Consider the following 18,876-nt stretch of genomic DNA (forward strand, 5'->3'; position numbering starts at 1 on the left):
ACTCACTTTGTAGACCAGGCTGGCCTCGAACTCAGAAATCCGCCTGCCTCTGCCTCCCGAGTGCTGGGATTAAAGGCGTGCGCCACCACGCCCGGCTATTTCATTCCTGTCCTTGAGGAATCCCCACCCTAGTAGACACAGGATAGCTCACCCATGCTCAGCAGAGGCGGGGCTAGGAGGTGATGGCTCTGACTCTAAGGTCCTCTCAAGATTCCCTCTTGTGTTTTCGTTGGGAAAGTTCAAGAGCAGACATCTCAGGCTTTGTTCCCCTTTAAGGCTGGTCTTGGGGCTGGAGAGATGGTTCTGAACTTTTACAGAGGATCTGAGTTTGGTGCTTAGCATCTACACTGAGTGGTTCAAAACAGCCTGTCACTCCACCTCCAGGGAGAGGCGGGGCTGACATCTCTGTCCCCGTGAGCACCTGCACTCATGTGCATACCCATCCCAGACACAGATACAGATAGATAGACACATTCAGACAGACAGACAGACAACCTTGGGGATCAGGAGAAATGGATCAACGGTTAGGAGCACTTGTTGCTCTTGCAGAGGACCCATGCTTGATTCCAGGCACCCACATGGTGGCTCATAGTTGTCTGTAACTTTAGTTCTAGGGCAACTGACACCCTCTTCTGGCCATTCCTGGTACTGCACACATATGAGGTCCATACACCCATACATACACAATTTAAAAACTAATCCAAAAAGTCTTAAAGATGGTCTCACTTAAAGCATCTCACTCTTTCCTCCTAGGACACACAGGGTTAAAGAGAGTCTGCCAACCGATCAGTGTGCTGGTGTTCCAATGAAACTTTATTTGTAACGGTCAAGTTTTGTGCTGCTCAGGACGTTCACGGCACAGAATACACTCATGCCTTTCTTTTGTCCTCCTCCAACCATTTAAAACCATCAAGACACGCCCAGTTCTCAAGCTGTGGGTAAACAGAAAGTAGTCTGATAACTTCTGATCTAGATCTTTCTACAGGGCCTTCAGGGTCAGGTCACGCTTGAATGAGTTGGTATGCCATTATTTCTGCCGGAGGGTACAGTCACAATTGTGACAGCTCTTTCTGCCATCTAGGCTGCAAAGACCCCTGAGAACTGAGCTCAAATTATGCTCTCCTGCCCCCTCAGTTTGGAACCCATGACTTCGGAGAAGTCATATCTTTGAACACCCACTTTCTTATTTAAAAAAAAATGGAGACGCAGCCCGGGCCCTCAGCGAAGATGGACGCCAATAAGCACACCAGAGTGTTTGTTGCACGCTCCTGCCCAGAGGTCATGGGTGGCCCTCATCCCGTGATGCCCTGAGAGGAGAGAATTCTTGCCAAGGGGCATCCAGGTGCTTTGACCAGCAGGAACCTCAGCTTGGCGCTAAGCCGGTCAAATTCAAATTTCATCAATTCCCAGCCTATACTGGTCTGTTTCCAGGGACCCTGTGTCGGTATTGATCTTCACATTCCCAAAGTGGGCAGAAAACCAGGGGAAACACCCATATTGTTCATGGTCCAGCTCATGGGGAATGGAGAGACCAGTGTCAGCTTTTCCTGGGTGGCCCCTGAGCTGGGAGGCCCCTTCCGTGCAAGCTGGTGCAAGCCAGTCATCCCTCCTCCCCATCTGCCTGCACCAAGCTTACTTTTAGATGAGCCATCTAATCTCAGGCTCCAACCTGTCTCAGCTTCTTTTGCCTGTAAGTCACGTCTCTTAGTCAGTAGCCCCGCCCCACCCTGGCCCCGCCCACGTACTGCTCGCCACCACCCCTCATCCCCCCCAACCTGGGCTCCCAGACTCTTTCTAAGTGGTTGTCACTTTGAGCTGAGCCAGCTCTCCTGCAGCCCCTCCCTAGCACAGCACCCAGCACTCATTAGCATAAACAACACCCTTATTTCCATAGACTGCACAGAGGTTGCCATCTGCTCTCCTCGCTGTCAGGAAGGACTCAAGTGTGGGGAGCTCCTCTTGGGGGGGGGTGGGGAAGATGCCAATCCCCGGTCCCCCCTCCCTCCTCCCAGAAGAAAGTGCCTTGACAGTGGGAACAGCAGGGAACCTGTCTCCCCTGGGAATGAGCTTCTTTGTAGCACAGCTAGATTGAAGGCAGCAATGTGCTTGCTGCGCAAGGTAGCTGAGTGACAGCCACCTTAAGTGACATGTTTCTGCTATCCTCACAGGTGTCTATTATGCAGTCGACCTGCTTAAGTGACTTTCGAGGGAGACAGGTGCAGGGGGTGTGTAAAGAACCAGGCTCCGGGGATGGGTGTAGCCAGAGGCTCCTGGGTGATGTCGCCAGACAGCAAGGGGCACAGCTGACGCAGAAGCAGAGGCATGCAGGTGACCACCCAATGGGCACGTCTATGCAGATGTGTTTATGTGATCCCAGCACTGGGGGCATGTTCCTGAATCATTCTGCTTGATGACACACTCAAGGAACGGGAACATAAGCAGTATGTTGTGTGGGCAACATCTCACAGGTGGTGTGGAAGACAGCCCGGTAGACGTGCGGCTTGGTGCCTTTAAGAAAAGACAGTTGCTATCTGGGTCTATTCCTATGGCTGGGCCTGGTGGCCCTTGCTGGGCTCCAGGTTTCATGCCTGGCCTGGCTGGGCCATTAACCCACATTGCTCACCCCGAGCATGCTTGATAGCTCTTGTTCCACTGTCCTAGGCAGTGAGTGGCCAGGTCCTGGGTGTCCACCTCTTCACAGTCTCACATTCTCACCTGAAGCCAAGCTCAGGATTTAAGTGGGGTTTCTGTACCATTTAATATCCCTTCCATGAAGAATCCAAACCAGGTCCTCGCCAGCCTAAACCCCTTGAAAAGCTGCCTCAGCTTTTGGGAGAAAAACACAAAATGACCAGGATTTGTTCACAGAGCGTCCTTGGCCCCGTCATCCCCTCCCCCTTCCTTTCCTCTAGTCAAGGCCTCTCTGTTCTGGCTCTTTCTTCCTGCAGACACCTTGTTTCTACTTTGTAAGATAACATTTTTACTTTGGATAATCTTACATCACGGGAAAGTCACCAAGATAAGAGCGTCCTGTGCACCCCTCGCTGGCTTTCTCCTATATCGGCTTTCATCTGAATCTGGATGGATGCCGCAGCATTGTCCCGTGCTCCGTCTGGCTCTCATCTCCGATCCAAAGCTGCCAGGTCACCGCTCTGATCCAGACCTAACCGCCTCCTCTCCTTCATCGAACCCTGAGATCTTGCTTCCACTTTTGTCCTCGGAAAGTGGATTAAGTGGCCCAGAGCCCACCCCGCCCCCAGCACTGACTGGCATTGATCTGCAAGCCAGATAGAAGGCCTTCACAGGCAACAGGGGGCTGTGGGGGTGGGGAGGAGGCCGCTCTCATCAGCAATGGCCTTAGATCAGGTCGATAAACTATTAATAACTGCAGCGTTTGCGCACAGATAGGGGCAATGCGGTTTAGCGGCTGAAGTTTACCAACACTGACGGCGGCTCTGAAGGGCGAGTAATTGTGTGTTTTTGAAAAGCTGGGAACAGGGGAGTGCAGGGGCGGGGGCCAAGGGCCACATCTGCACACAGATTTAGACCTACTGTATGACCCTCATCTAGACCTACTGTGTGAACTACATCTAGACCTACTATGTGCCTTAGCATATCAGCCTACTCTGTGCTCTGATATTTGGATCAACTGAATGCCTTGACCTTCAGGTCCACTATGTGTCCTGGACTTTGGACCTACTGTGTGCCCTGATCTATGCCTACAGCATGATCATCTGGTATCTAGACCAACCACGTGCCCCAGCATTCAAACCTTTTGTGTGTCCTGCAAGGCTGAGCCTTGTGGTGGGGTGTAGATTCGCGGATACTCTCTACTGGAGTATCTCTCTCTTCCCTGTCCCTGTGGAAAGCCTTAGTCACCACCCCTGGCCCCAGCAGTGTGGTGGAGTGGTTAAAAGCATGCAGGTTAAAACAGGCTGTGGAATTACAATGTGATTCCCAGCTCAGCCCTAGTCCTGCCTTGTACCTCTTAGGAAATCATGTGACTTCTCTCAGGCTCAGTTTCCCCATCTGTCACACCACTCTCAAAACTATTGGGAAGACTGCCAGGGCTCATCTGAGGGCACCACTTAGTACTGGGCCAGCATGAGTGCCCAGTGACATAGATCCTGGGGGGTACATAGAGCTCTCGAGCTGCCTCTGCCAGGAAGGCTGCCCTGACTGCTCATCCTCTGTGTAGACAGACACAGCTCTTTCCTCTCCTGTCTCTCCATTCACCCACATTCCCTCCCAGCCCAGAGGTTCTCTGGAAACTTCTTGGCCACTATCTAAGTGCTCCTGAATATCTGGGAGGTTCAGGTCAGCGGAAAGCTGCTAAGACCAGGGTCTCTCATGAACCTGACCAGCTTGTGTTATCTGCTGAGTCTGTTTGGCCTCCCAGGGCCTCGATTTTCCTACCTGATGATTGGGTGTAGCAATCATACCACATGGAATTTTAGCTCTAGAGCTGCTGGTCTTTACAGGTCCACAGTGGAGACTTCGTGATGAGCATCCTGCTCCCCCTCCCCCACCCTCCGGTTCACTGAAGCTCACTGTAGGGCTGTGACCTCCCATTCCACAGATGAGAAAACTGAGGCACATAGACAAGATGTAGCATGACCCTCATCATGATGTGAGCAGGTAGGTGCCCTAGTGTGAACTCGAGCCAGAGGCTGCAGGTAAGGAGGCAGATGCACTCCCTACCCGACTGTGGTCTGCGCTTGCCCCTCATTCCTTCCTGAGTTGAGCTCCTCCACTGGCCTCCAGTGTTTCTATTCTGAGCTTGTCACCTCCCCAGGTAACAAGAGCCATAAGCTCCCTCCCTGCTGGAAAAACAATGACTTTATGTTTCTCTAAATTCTCCTCAAGCTTTCAGGGCGTCCGGGGCATCACCTGTCAGCCCCTCTGCTCATCTTTCCTGTTCTGGCTTTGATTTGCCCCAGGGAAGAGAGCCTCAGCTTCTTCCAGAAACTGGGCAATGGACTTAGGAACCTGACCAGGGAAAGGATGCAGGGTTCAACCCTGTGGCCTTGCTGGGGAACCGGGAAAGCCAGCAGTGGACCTTTAAAGAGACCCCATGAAGGAATGCACAAACACCCAGAGAACTGAGCCTGGCAAGCTCTCAGCGCTTGCCCTACTTTCTCCTATGCCATTAATTGATTAAAATTTTAAGACAAATTATTAAGCCACTGCCTCATGCTGTTTTCAATGCTTAGTCTCTAGCCAGCAGCCAGCCAGACGCACGCGTGAATGGAGACACTGGGGACTTGTTTTTCTGACCTGTCTTTGTAGACACCTCCCTCCTTCTCAGAGGAATTGAGCTGGACAGTAATGAACCTGCCTCAGGAGCAAAGTCATCCTAAATATAATAATAATAATAATAATAATAATAATAATAATAAACAACCAGCCCCACTTTGTCACCTTTGGGGGTTTTGTATTTTGCTAGGTTAGTTTTACCATTGTGTAGCATGTAGCCCAAGAGTCTCACCATTCTGCGGGGCTTTTCTACGCTTTAAATTTTGCTACATTGTTATTTCTTATCTTTAATTATGTGTATGTGTCTGTGCACAGGGCTGGAGGTGCCCAAGGATGCCAGAGGCAGCAGATGTCCCCAGCTAGAGATACAGGTAGTTGTGAGCCATCTAATATGGTACCGGGAATCGGACTTGGGTCCTCTGGAAGAGGAGCGTGTGCTCTTAACCACCAAGTCTTCCCTCTATCTTCCCTTTCTTCTGCATTTACTTTTATTGCTCATTTGTGTGTGTGTGTGTGTGTGTGTGTGTGTGTGTGTACATGTGGTGGTGTGTTCACATGCATGTGACTGCACATGCAAACAGGTGTCTGTGTATGAAAGCATGCACTATCGTGCCTGGCTTTCTACGTGGGTGTCAGGTTCAATCTCAGGTCCTCATAATTACACAGCAAGTGTTTCACCAACTGAGCCACTTCCCCAGTGCTTGCTGGTTTTAAGTTTTGTCCTAAGCGTTCTTGAAGAGTAACTGCTGAACTACACGGCAGGCGTATTTAACAGGTTCCAGCATGTTGAAACTATGGCCACCATCAACGTAGTGATCCCATGCATTGCCTGCCCTGAAGCTTCGTCGTGTCTTTTTGCAGTCCACTCCCCCATGCTTAGAAGACCACAGATTTGGGGCTGGAGAGATGGCTCCATGGTTAAGAGCACTGGCTGCTCTTCCATAGGTCCTGAGTTCAATTCCCAGCAACCACATGGCATCTTGCAACCATGTATAAGAGGATCTGATACCCTCTCTGGCATGCAGGCATTCATGCAGATAGAGATCTTATATAAACAAACAAACAAACAAACAAACCAGAGATTCCTTATCTACCCTATGGCTGTACTATTCACACCTATCCCTAGGAAACACATTGCCTTGGATCTGCAGTGTCTAAATTGTATCTTTTTTTTTTAAGATTTATTTATCTAGTTTATGTATGTAAATCCACTGTCGCTATTTTCAGACACACCAGAAAAGGGCATCAGATCCTATTACAGATGGTTGTGAGCCACCATGTGGTTGCTAGGCATTGAACTCAGGACCTCTGGAAGAGCAGTCAGTGCTCTTAACTTCGGAGACATCTCTCCAGCCTTCTAAATTGTATCTTATGGGGCTTGCAACCTTGTTGCTTTTCTGTGTTAGTTTTGCTGCTGTAACAAAATACCTGAGTCAATCATCTTAAACAAAAGTAGGGTTCTTCTGGACTCATTGTTTCAGAAATTTCAGGTAGCAGAGTTTGGCCCTGCTCTCAAGGGCCTGTGACAGAATATGGGTGGCAAGGAGAAGCAGAATAACCCAGAAATGATAAGTGAGGAAGAGGCAGGTCTTGTTCTCCCCTTTAAGGATATACCGTAAATAACTTAAAGACTGCTCACCGAGACCTACCTCTTAAAGCGCATCCACTGGGTTGGGGAGATGGTTTAGTAGATTAAAGTGCTTTCTGAGTTTGATTCCCAAACCCACATGAAGTGCTAGCTGGATACAGTAGAATGCATCTAATCCCTATGGTGAGAGGAGAGGTGGAGACAGGAGAGTCACTGGGAAGCTGTGGGTCAGCTAGCCAGGAGTGTGCTACACAGTGGCGGGGACCACAAGAAGGAAAGTACTGATTCAGTGTGGTAGAAGAAGAGATTCCACTACCTCTGAAAGATGCTCTTTGGCCTACATACATGTGCTGTGGAGGGCACGCGTGTACACACACACACACACACACTCTTGCTCTGTCTCTCCCTGACACTCTATCTCTGTCTCCCTCCACCCACATACATATATTTTTTAAAAAATCTTTTAACTTGGTGTAGCACCAGTTTGGTGTTGGAGCCTTTAACGCAGAACCCCATTTTTTTTGTCACTACCTTGCCATTCCTTTGTGGGTGGCCTCTGTCCATACCACCAGATCACGAGCCATTGTGTGGATCTGGCTATGAGTATCATCCTGTCATGTGGGCATCTTTATCTGTCTGACCACTGATGGGCACTTGTGTTGCTTTAGGCTCTCACCGTTTGCCATGCAGCCGCAATGCATCCATGGGTATCTGCTTTTTCTACTGTGTGCTCACAGAGGGACAGCATGGCTGGGTGTGCTCAACCTTCTTAACACTGCAACCCTTTAATACAGTTCCTCACATTGTGGAAACCTCCACCCATAAAATTATTTTTGTTGCTACTTCATAACTGTAATTTTGCTACTGTTATGAATTGTAATGTAAATATTTGATGCTCAGGATATCTGATTCTGATATGCCCCCCTCTGCGAATGGCTTGTTCAACTCCTCAAAGGGGTCGCGGCCCACAGGTTGAGAACCACAGCTCTAAAGGATCCGATAAGTACCCCTTTCTGTGCCTCAGTGCCTTTTTTGCCTTTATTTTTGTGTTTAAAAATGTCATCACATTTTTTATTTATTGTATGTGCATGGGTGTGCATAAGCATAGACATGGCGTGACACAAGTGTAGAGGTCAGATGATAAGCAGTGGGGGTCAGTTTTCTGTCACCGTAAGCAGGTTCTGGGAGTCAGATTCAGGTTGTCCAGCTCGGCAGCAAACACCTTTACCCGGTGAGTCAGCTGCCCAATCCTCTCAGATTTAATTATGTTCAAAGTGTATTATTTTGAGTGTGAGTGGATGTACACATATGGGCGTGTGATTTGTGGCATGTATTGGTGGCTAGGGGGACAACATTGTGGAGTCATTTCTCTTTTCCCAGGGGCTGAGCTCAGACGAGTGTATGCATACGTGGAGGTGTGTGCTATCATGCCTTTCTTTACCTGCTGAGCCAGCTCCTCGGATTGAGTTCTGCCGTTCTACGTATGCCACTCGTGAGCCTCCTAAAAGCGTCTCTTCGGCACACCTGTCCTGGGCATCCAACCTGCTTCCCCAGCTAAGGTGCTCATTGGCAGTGAGCGTTACACCAGAACTCCAAATCCAGCAGGCAGCAGGGGTGCAGCATGGGTGGAAAGGCTCCTGGGCTGTGGGTGAACCCCAGTGGTGGAGTATAAACTTTGCAGGCCCCGGCTACAGCAGTACCAACCAGACAAAACAGATTGGGTAAGTGGTAGGGAGCTCTGGGTTTGTCTCTGAGATGCAAGACGGTTCCTCTGGTCCCCTCTTCCCCATTCCTTGCATTGGTAGGGTACATACATTCAGGGACAGACAGACTTCTTCCTTCCATCATGGGCCTCTCCTTCGAACAGGACCTCTCTTTTCTGTTCTCCTCTCTTCCCTCCACCCCCCTTCCCCAGCCCATCCAGCCTGCTCCACCTGCATCCTGCTGCCATGGTGATCTCCTAACCATGGGGATGCAATCCACCCCTCCCCACACTTGCAGCCCACTCCAGGCTTCCTTTGTAAGGATCAAGTCCAGTGTAGCTGCAAGCTCAGATCTGGCTCAGGCCCAAAAAGGAGGAAAGAGGGAACAGATGGAGGGAAGAAAATGGCGTGTGGCCTCACGTCTCATGCCAAAATCCAGCAATCAAATGAGGAGACTCTTCAGGACCAAACTCGTATAATGCACTCTATTTAAACGGCATTTTGTAATTCAAACGTCTTCATTTATACACTCGAGGCACCTCGTTGCAGGCTAAGAGTGCGGATTCAGGTAGCAATGGGTCCTCTGAGGCCGCACTTTAATGAAGAGATGAGAGTACCTTTTCATTTGGACAGCATTGTTTGCATGGAAACCAAGCCTCTGAGGGGCTGGGAAGAGTTCTTTCTTGCAAGTAGGTTAAACACAACCCCTGCAATCTTATGAGCTGAGAGCCTGCTGGGCTCAGCTGTCCCTCACCCCTGCTGGGAAGAGATCAAGTGTGGGGTTATGAAGTTTGTCCAGCTCTTGAAGCCACCGGGCTGCCTCCAATGGCTGCTCTGCTGCCTCCTCTGCAGCCCTCCCCCACCCCACCCCCCACCCCCGTGTCTCGCTCAAACACCAGTTTCCCTCTCAGTTCAGAGTCATGCCTTCTGGTGCTTTGCCTTGGCAGGGCTAATAAAAATGGCCGTAAAGTCTCTGGCAGCCTTGGGTGCTGTTGGGTATTTGCTAATAAGAGCTGCTTACTCCTTGTAGGGAAGAGAAAGGTGAAGTGCGGTTCCTGCCCTGTGTTTCGTCTCGTGTTTGTGCCTGTGTGATTGGAAGAGCTTGGCCTGGGACTGGGAATAATTTAAGTATGGGCCAGTCGTCCAGATGTGCCCCTGCTCAAGCCAGCCCCAGCTGTTCCCTGTCCCTAGCTATCCTCCTAGCCTTCTATCTTCTGCTTAGAGGCAACCTCCTTCACAGTTCCTCTCAATGTTCCAAGCCTGGGAGACAGACTAGTTACTGGTGGGAGAATTGGGCCCCTGGGAGGTATCTGGGGACAACAGGAAAGGATAGTGACAACTTGGCTGGGGGTGGGCTCCTCAGTGGAAGACCCCGGTTGGTGCTGGATACATTGATCAACCTTAGGCAAGCACACAAATCCCCCTGGGAGCCTGCCAGCCAAAGGTGGGCCAAGGCATCTCACAGGCTCTGCATGGGGTGGGGGTGGGGAGCTGAGGCTGCAGCTGGCCAGTGCACACACCTGGGGTCTCCTGTTCTTGGTTCTCCCTGTGATCTGGGACTTTCCTTCTGTTGAAATTTGCCCATAACACAGGCTAGGTGGTTCCAGGTGGGGGCTTCTCCAACCCCCAAACCGGAAGGTAGAACTTGCATATGCTTGGACCATAGCAGGTGCCAATGGACAGAATTAAAGGACAGATGTCACAGCCCTTCAGGGTTCCCCTCAACCACGGGGGCTGTCAGAAAGCTAGTCTCTCACATACACACACACACACACAAATATTCGCACGCTCACACACGCATACACATACGCACACATACATACATGCACACACACACACACACACACTCACGACAGCCTCTACCCTGCTCTCTGGAGCCTCTCTGTTCCTAGCCACTTCTGTTAGCTTCAATGCCTCCCTGACTTTCATTCCCCCTAGAGATGGACTTAGAGTCAAACCTAGTCTAAAAGAAACACAGACTCCGGACCCAGGCCAAGAGCAGCGTGTGTCATCTGACTTGAATCTCCTCTGACTTGATGAAAATCACCTGCAGTGTTGATGCTTGAGTCACCCTCCAGCACAGTGTGGGCACATCCCTGAGCCACTTGGTAACAAAGAGGGAAGCTGAACTCCCAGAAGACAGGACAGAAGAGTCTAGAATTAAAAATGGCGACGGCCTTACACCTACACATACCTCTTGTGACACACCTCAATTTTCTCTTTCAGAAAGCCCTTTGCAAAAGCCCGCTGGAGAAGGGTGGATTCACAAAGGTGACATGGGGGGAGGGGCAGATGGAGGAAGAGGCTGTCCCAGGAGTTTACCACATCTCAGTGGTAAAGTGTTGGCCTTGCAAGAACCTAAGTTCAAGTTCCAGAATCCATGTGAAAATGGCTTGCATGGTGGGGAGCACTTGCCGTGGTGATGAGTACTTGTAATCCCAGCACGAGAGAAGCAGAGACAAGAGGATTCTAAGCTAATGGATCCACTCCATAAAGGCCCATGAGAATCCCTCTCAAAACACAATATAGGCGACATTAAGGAATAGTCCTTGAGATTGACCTCTGGCCTCCACACACAGTGCCTGTCCCTTGAGCAAAGGCACCTCCCCCAAAGACACGGGATGTAAATAGTTTTGTTCTTTCCCTCCCACACTGCCTAGTACAGCCTGCTTATCTTACCGGGGTGACCATCTAAGTCCTGGGTCAGTGTGGGGTGGCGGGAGGGGTGTCCCTGACTTGCCCGGTTTCAGCAGAGAGTCCTCAGGTCCAGCATGCCAAAGTGGCTGGCCACCTCCCACTTAACAGGCAAGAATACTAAGGAGAAGTGTGTGACTCTGGCCAGCAGCAGATGAAGAGAGGATGGGCCCAGCTACAGGGCCTGGCAGATGAACACTCTCTGCAGGGGCTTGAGGAAGGGCGACCTGATAAACCGTGCCAGGTAGCACTCCTACAGGCACGGATGCATAGTGGCACTCGGCCCCGTGGCAATGGTTGCTGTGAGCAGAAGTCTCCATGAGACAGGATTCTGTGACCCAGTGGATGTGGTGTTCTTATCACACATAGGCTGGTGAGGTCGGGTCCACTTTCTGCCCCAGCCCCTTCAGAAAGGCAAAGCATCTATTCGAACTGGGGATGGCAGCCCTCTTTCTAGCCATTGCTCTGCAGGAGTGAAGGGAAGGCTCTCTCTCTCCACCCCCAGACACTGAAGGTTTTTTTTTTTTTTGAAACAAAGTAGCAAGGAAAACAAAAAAGACACACACACCCCCAACGAAGTTGGCAGTAGTAACACGCCTATAGTCTCAGCTGTTCAGGGGGCTGAGGCTACAGGTTCTCTGGACCTTGCTCCACCCCGCACCCCCTCCCCGTGACCTTGAAGCCCAAAAATAAAACGAAATCCCTCCCATGTTAAAATAAAAACTGAGGCTGCTGGAGGTGCCTTTGCAATCCCAGGGCTGGGGAGACGGAGACAGATCCCTTGGGCTGGCTTGCCAGCCAGACTAACTTAGTCACTGAAACCCAGGTGTAGTGGCTATTCCTGGCTGTCAACTTGACTATATCTGGAATGAACTACAATCCAGAATTAGAAGGCTCACCTGTGATCCAGATCTTGAGGCTGGGAGATACAAGGTTCTGACCTGGATCTTGGCATGGAGATCTTGAGGCATAGTGGCTATGATTCCCAGGAGACTGAGGCAAGGAGAGCTCTGAGTTCAAGGTCAGCCTGGGACAAAACAAGTCCCAGATCCAGGCATGGTGGCACACACCCTTTAATCTGGGCCACACCTTCTGCTGGAGGCCTACAGGAGGACATGGGAAGAAGGAAGCTTCGCTCTTCTTCTCCTGCTTGCACTTACATTCCAGCACATCTGTTGAGATCTCCTAGCCTTGTGGCACCGAGCAACTACTAGATCCTTGGATTTCCCATTCACAGCTGACCATTGTTGGGGAGTTGGACTACAGACTGTAAGTTATCATAACAAATTTCCTTACTATAGAGAGACTATCCATAAGTTCTGTGACTCTAGGGAACCCTGGCGAATACACCAAGCTATTGAAAGACCCTGTCAGTGTGGACAGTTAGATCTCTGGCATCATATGCACCCTACCCAAAGATGCAGCTACACACACACACACACACACACACACACACACACACACAAATACAAACACCCATCCCCCCTATACATACACTAATACAAACACACACACACACACCTAGAAAATAACTTCCTGGTTCCCATGAACAAAGAAGGTGGACGACTAATGATCGGAGGAGGGTCAGCCGCTGTGTGGCTCTTTCCTGGGGATCAGGGATGCAGGGGGACACAGGAGGTCCTGGAGGCAGTAACTGATGTTTAGGGGAATTGGGTGAGCTTGATAGAAGGTACCACAAATAATACCTTTTGTTAGTGAGCGGACCTTGGAGACAGGCAGTGACTAGTGTGGAAGAGTTCCTGCCGTAATCAGTTTAGTTAATACGACCTCGGCGAGCAGACAGAGGCCTACTGCTTTCCCATTTGTCCGGTCTGATCTTTGGATAGACAAGAACGATAGAGTGAGTCTGCTTCAGCAATGGCCACCCCAAAGTCAGACCAGACCTGTGACATCCAGTCAGGGCATTCAGGAATATAGAGATTAGACCCCAACATGGCGCCTGGATGGGCACAGGTCGGGTCTAGCCCCGGGTGCTTGTGGTGTGCTGTTCTGGGACCCGAGCTGCTCCTGGGGGGACCCAGAGATTGATGATCTGACTAGAGTGAAGTGAGCAGGGGCAAATCTGGGCAGGCATTTAGGTTTCATAAAAGCCTATCTCCACCGGGGCCTGGGTACCATTTTGCTCTCTTTCTCTTTTCTCCCCTTTCCTGGCAGAGGCTCGGCAAGCTCCATTCCCAGGGCCTTTAAAAGCCACCAGCGTAATTTTCATCCTTTTGAGCCTGAAAAGGGTTTCTAGCTCCTCTGTGGGTACTGAACACTGAAGGCATCTTATCACACACAGGCTGGCTGGGTAGGGGGTGGTATGGGGAAGCAGAGAGGGACAGGAGAGCAGGGGTGTGTAGAGAGGATCTCCACTAGGCTCTCCTTGTCCTGTCCTCTCTGGTCACCTTTGGACCTGCCACTGATGGGTTAGACTAACAGATCCTGGACTGTTAAGCCCTTTTGTCAAGAGTTTGAGGTATCCAGTGGCTGCTGCTCTGTGGCCAACCCCTCCCTGTGCTGTGTGAGAAGTGCAGAGCAGAGGCTCCTGTCTCACGCTCTATAAAGAAGGGCTGTCTGACTTGGACAGCAGAAAGCTGGGTGGAACTGCGCATCAGCTGTTCTCTGAACCTTGGCTTCTGTCACATGGGTGCAGGGAACCCTTTATCCTGAACCCCGAGTGTGGAGCTCGTGAGTGTGGGGTGTGCCTGAAAGACACCCTCCTTTCTATCTGAGGGCTGCTCCATAGACACAGGCCAGGATTTACCAGCAGGCAGCCTGGCTGGCCCCTGCTTCCCTTTGGGAAGCACCATTTTATTTTATCCAAGAAAAGCCATAGAGAGCCAGCCTGGGGATTCCAAGTCCAGGAGGGACCCTAGAAGATGACAGACTGGGACCATGTAGAGAACTCTGGCCTGCTACCTATCTTGATCCTTCTTGTCCTGTAGGCAGATACCCACAGCCTGGTACCTGAACCCTCACCTTCCTTGTCCCCTCTCCACCTCTCCTGAAGACTCCACCCTGATTTTCTGTCCACTCTCTCCCATTCAGACCCCATTCCGATCCTGGCCTCATCTGCAGACCTCCCTTCCTGGCCTCTTGCTGCTACCATGGAAACCACTTTCTCCTCCAGATCCTGATGGATTCACTTAGCCCCTCACGGTCAGGCTGCTCATGCCTGCTGGCTCTCAGCTGCAGGCAGTGGTGGGAAGGAATTTGGTGGGGATAAGAGACCAGAAGGCCCTATCCTTTCTTACCCCATTGTACCTGGGCCCAGCAGACACAGCATGTGAGCATGGACTATACACCAAAGAACATTGGGCAGGGACACAGACCAGGAACTAGGCATCTGACCAAAGAGAAATCAGATGGAGGGTGCTGGGTTGATTTCTGGCTCCTTGATAGGAAGCCAGAAATTCTGCTGGTTTTGTCTTTGTCTCTGTCCTTTGTCCCTGTACAAGCCAGTCAGAGCAGCTTAAGGGAGGTCACAGACATTGACCAGAGTTAGTGGGCAGAGGAAGAGGAGAAGTGCGGGAAACCTCTCATCCTCTCTTACACTTCCCCTCCTTTTCTTCCTCTTCCTCCTCCTCTTTCTCCTTTTCTCCTCCTCTTCCTCCTCCTCTTCTTTTTGTTTGTTTTGTTTTTGGAGACAGGGTTTCTCTGTGTAGCGCTGGTTGACTTGGAGCTCTCTCTGTAGACCAAGATGTCCTTGAACTCACAGAGATCTGCCTGCCTCTGACTCCTGGGTGCTGGGATTAAAGGTGTGTGTGTCACCCATGGCCGGGCTCCCTTCTTCCACCTCTATCCTGGTTATCATTCCGACCTTGTTTAGTGAACACCACTGCCTATCTGTGTGTGAGGCCAGAATGAGGTCACCTGTTCTCAGCACACCAGAGGACAGGTCTGCATTGTGTCTGTGCCTGTGCCCCGAGCCTCTGCTTCATGACAGATGAGGACTTTCAAAGCTGAATTCTTTCCACCCTCCCTCAGAGCTCAGGCACCAGGACAATCATGGCCGTAGGAATGACTCTAGAACCATCTGTGAGTGGGGAGCTCCCAGAAATGGCTGGCTAAGGGTGAGAGTCCTGGGACAGGACCTTTCTCCATCTCAGTCCTCACGACAGCTCCAAGAGGAAACTGAGGCACAGGCTGCTGGTTGTCATGGTGGTCACTATTGACTTTAAGTTGGGAGAACTCAGTTGGGCAGTGTCCTGGTGGAGGCTCCAGAGGTGACGCCTGCTGTGGCCCAGTCAATCACTCTCCTCAAGGAACTCTAATCCCCAGTGTGATGACAGCCACCAGACGACCCTTGGGGTGCAGCCAGGGTAGGGTTCTTGACTTTGTAAAAGAGGCCCAGAGAGTTTCGACCAGGGGAGGGTACTGTGCCAGTGGCTTGAGGGTCACAAGGACAAGCAGAAGAAGTGGGGTCATGAAGCGGAGATTTTGTGGTTCTAGGTCAGCCTATTGGCATGCCATGAAAGCCCGGGGCCTAATGCACAGCCTTGCCCTGCCTTCTGGTCCCTGTAGATACCACATCTTATATTTTCCCCCTGGAAGCGAACTCTAATCACAAACCATCACACAAACTCCCCCGGTATGGGATGGAAGCCCCCACAGGCCATCCTGCTCAGCAGAGCTGGACAAAGGATCAGAAGACAGGCCCAAAGGGAAGGGGCGCGACCCCTGGCAAAGCTGCAGGGCACTTCAGAGTGGGTTCCTGGGCGAGCTGGGCAAACCTAGCTGGGCCTTACTTTCCGGCTGTTGATCGGCTCAACAGCCTGCAGTGGTCTCCTGCAGGGAGGCAGTTGTCAGGCTATGACCTCAAAGCCTTAGACAAGCCAGGGGTGAGCCCATAGCCTAGCAGTTGGTCCACACTGATGCCCTGGGTGCCAGCCAGGTACAGTTCAGCCAGAAGAGAATGACTGAACTGGTTGAAGTGACTGGGAACAGAGACCAAGCACTTACACAAGGGTCCCTCCACTAACAGTTGGGACAGGGGCTTCAGTTCACAGTACGTCCTGTAGTTGGGGGTGGGGATCTCTGCTTTGGGATAGATGGGTGAGAGGGATAGCATCTATTGTATAGACCAATGACTCGGATCAGCAAAGCAAACCTTAACTCCTTGCTTGGCAGCAGCTGGGCCTGGAGCCCCGCAGGAGGCCTTTCCCAATGAGGTCAGCTGATGGGTGACCCCAGGCCGAACCCGGTCCCTGTGCTTCATCAAAGCCAAGCTAAAAACAGCCTGGCTTTGGCAGTGGAAAATTGAAACTCCCAGCTCCCTCTTAAGGCTCTTAAACGGGTCAGCCCACCAAAAACCCAATCCTTCAGTCTGCGTTCTGTTAAAAAGTAGGGCAGGCCAATTACATTTCACAGTCCTGAGCTACACGCTGCCAAAGGCAGGGAAGGGCAGGCTGGGGCGCCCAGGGCCACAGCAGATGGGAGACAGGGGGCCTCGCTAACCTCTCCCATCAGCCTCTTTGTCAAAACAAAATTAAAATGCCTGGACTCTAGCCGGCACCGAGATCCCATCCACGGTAATAGGTATTTATCTTGGTGTGTTCGGTGCTGGGCTCTCTGCCATGGGAAGCCGGAAGCTAAAGGGTTGTTGGCTTCTTGGTCGTCTCTGACAAGGAGCACAGCGGTGCTGAGTGTGGGAGGAGGGAGAGCATCCCACCATTCCTTATTATTCTGTCAGCATGCTTTTTCTGAGCACCTACTATGTGCTAGCCTGTCTTACATCCTGGAAATACAGCCATAAATAAGGCAGATTAAAGCAAAAACAGAACAAACAAAATCTACTGTCCAGCCAGACAAGATGATGCACATCTATAGTCCCAGTGCTGGGGAGTCAGAAGCAGGAGGATTGCCACAAGTCTGAGGCTAGCCTGGTTTGCAGAGCAAATTCAAGGCTGGCTTGGGCTAGACAGTGAGAGACACATAAACCAGTGGCTGGAGGAGATGGCTCAATCAGAAGAGTGCTTGCCTTGCAAGCATGAGGACCTGAGTTCAATCCCCAGGACCTGTGTAAGAAATCCAGGTGTAGCTTGTAATCCCAGTGGTGGAGGTGGGGTGGGGGTTACGAGACAGGAGATTCAGTGGGGTTCACTACCCAGCCAGCCTAGCCCAGTTGGTGAGTTTCAAGTAAATGAGAGACTGTCTCGAAGCACGGATGATGCACAGGACCTGAAGTTATCCTCAGCCTCCGCACACATGCACACATATGCACATACGTCTGCATGCACACATGTACAGGCAGACACATGCACTTGCCCCCACACACACATATAACAGCATGTCAGATAGCATGAGCATATGCATGTCTTATAGAAAATACAGACTGGGCAGGGGTAGGGTGTTCTGGTGGTTTTCCTAGTGTTCAGGAAGGGGGATGGAAAAGAGATGCCTGACCTGAGGGGTGGTCATGTGACATCCGGAAGGCTGCATGGATGGAAGTGGCAGTCACCGAGCTAATTTTAAACTTCACACGCTTTGTTAGCCACACGCTTGTCCCTGCTGTCCTTGTGGGTCCCTCAGAACAACTTTATGAGATGAGTACTATGTAAACTCCCAGAAGTGACAGACGCGGAGAGGCCAGGGCAGAGCCGGGTCTCACGCTCACGTGTTCACAGCCCGGAGGAGGAAGCTGCATGATTCAGCATCTCTCCTCTTGGCTTCGCCGGCAGAGCATCCCAAACATGAGACTCTGGGGTCAGACGTTCTGAGGTCTAGAGCTTTCTGAGCACACTCAGAATGCCAACTGTGGAAAATTCAACCATGGAAGCTTGCTCCGTGAACAAAATTGTTTAAAAAGAAAAAAATACAGCCTTCACGCTCTGTGTGTGTTAGAAGCATGGGGAACATGGGTTACAAGCTTAGACTTGAGATCCATTCCCACAATATCTCATTAATACTTGTGCAAATATTTCAGAATACGAAAACTTCTAAGCCCACAACAATCATGGTCCCTGGGGAGCTTCAGAGGACGACTCAGCCCACAGTTACTATGGATACAGGATGGCTGAAAAGACTACATTTCCCAGGCTTCCTTGCAGCAGGGCAGCCATGTGATTGAGGAGAGAAGTTCAGGTAGGACTTCCAGAACCCCATTCCTGCCAAGCTAAGGGGCTAAGACTCCAGAGGGCTAACAGGCTAACAGGAGCTGCTAGAATCCTATTGTGAAGGACAGCGAGGTCACTGTGTGTCCTTGGGGAGACTGAGACCTTGTCTCACTTCCTCCTGCTCTGTTTTTACTTTTTGGTGACAACAAGTTTACTTAACCACATATGTCCTGTGATCAGCCCCACCACAGGCTCCAGGGACAGTGCCAGGTAACCACAGACTGATAGACAAAAAACATAACAAAAAAATCCCCACTTCTAAGTTGTTGATATCAGTATTTGGCCCCAAGGAAAGAGCAGTGACACATGGGAGTATAGACATAATGGCTGGAGCTAGAGCAAGCTCTTTGAGCTTTGAGGAAACCTTGAAAATGGAGATACCAAGAGGGAAGTGACTTGAATCCCAGATACCTGGGAGCCCTGACATATGTAGAGCAAGAACATTTTTTCCTGGCTTAAACTCCCCTTTTCTTTTCTTTTCTTTCCTTCCCTTCCCTTTCCTTTTTCCTTCCTTCCT

At 50.8% G+C, this 18,876-nt stretch overlaps 1 protein-coding gene across 1 annotated transcript in view; it reads right to left on the reverse strand.

Annotated features, from left to right (window-relative positions):
- Nucleotides 1-18,876, reverse strand: part of Igsf21 (immunoglobin superfamily member 21) — a 219,527-nt gene that overhangs the window by 41,747 nt on the left and 158,904 nt on the right. The gene's annotated exons all lie outside the window — the stretch shown is intronic.

This window comes from Mus caroli, chromosome 4 (genome assembly GCF_900094665.2).
Source record: "Mus caroli chromosome 4, CAROLI_EIJ_v1.1, whole genome shotgun sequence".
In the NCBI taxonomy this organism is placed as follows: Eukaryota; Metazoa; Chordata; class Mammalia; order Rodentia; family Muridae; genus Mus; species Mus caroli.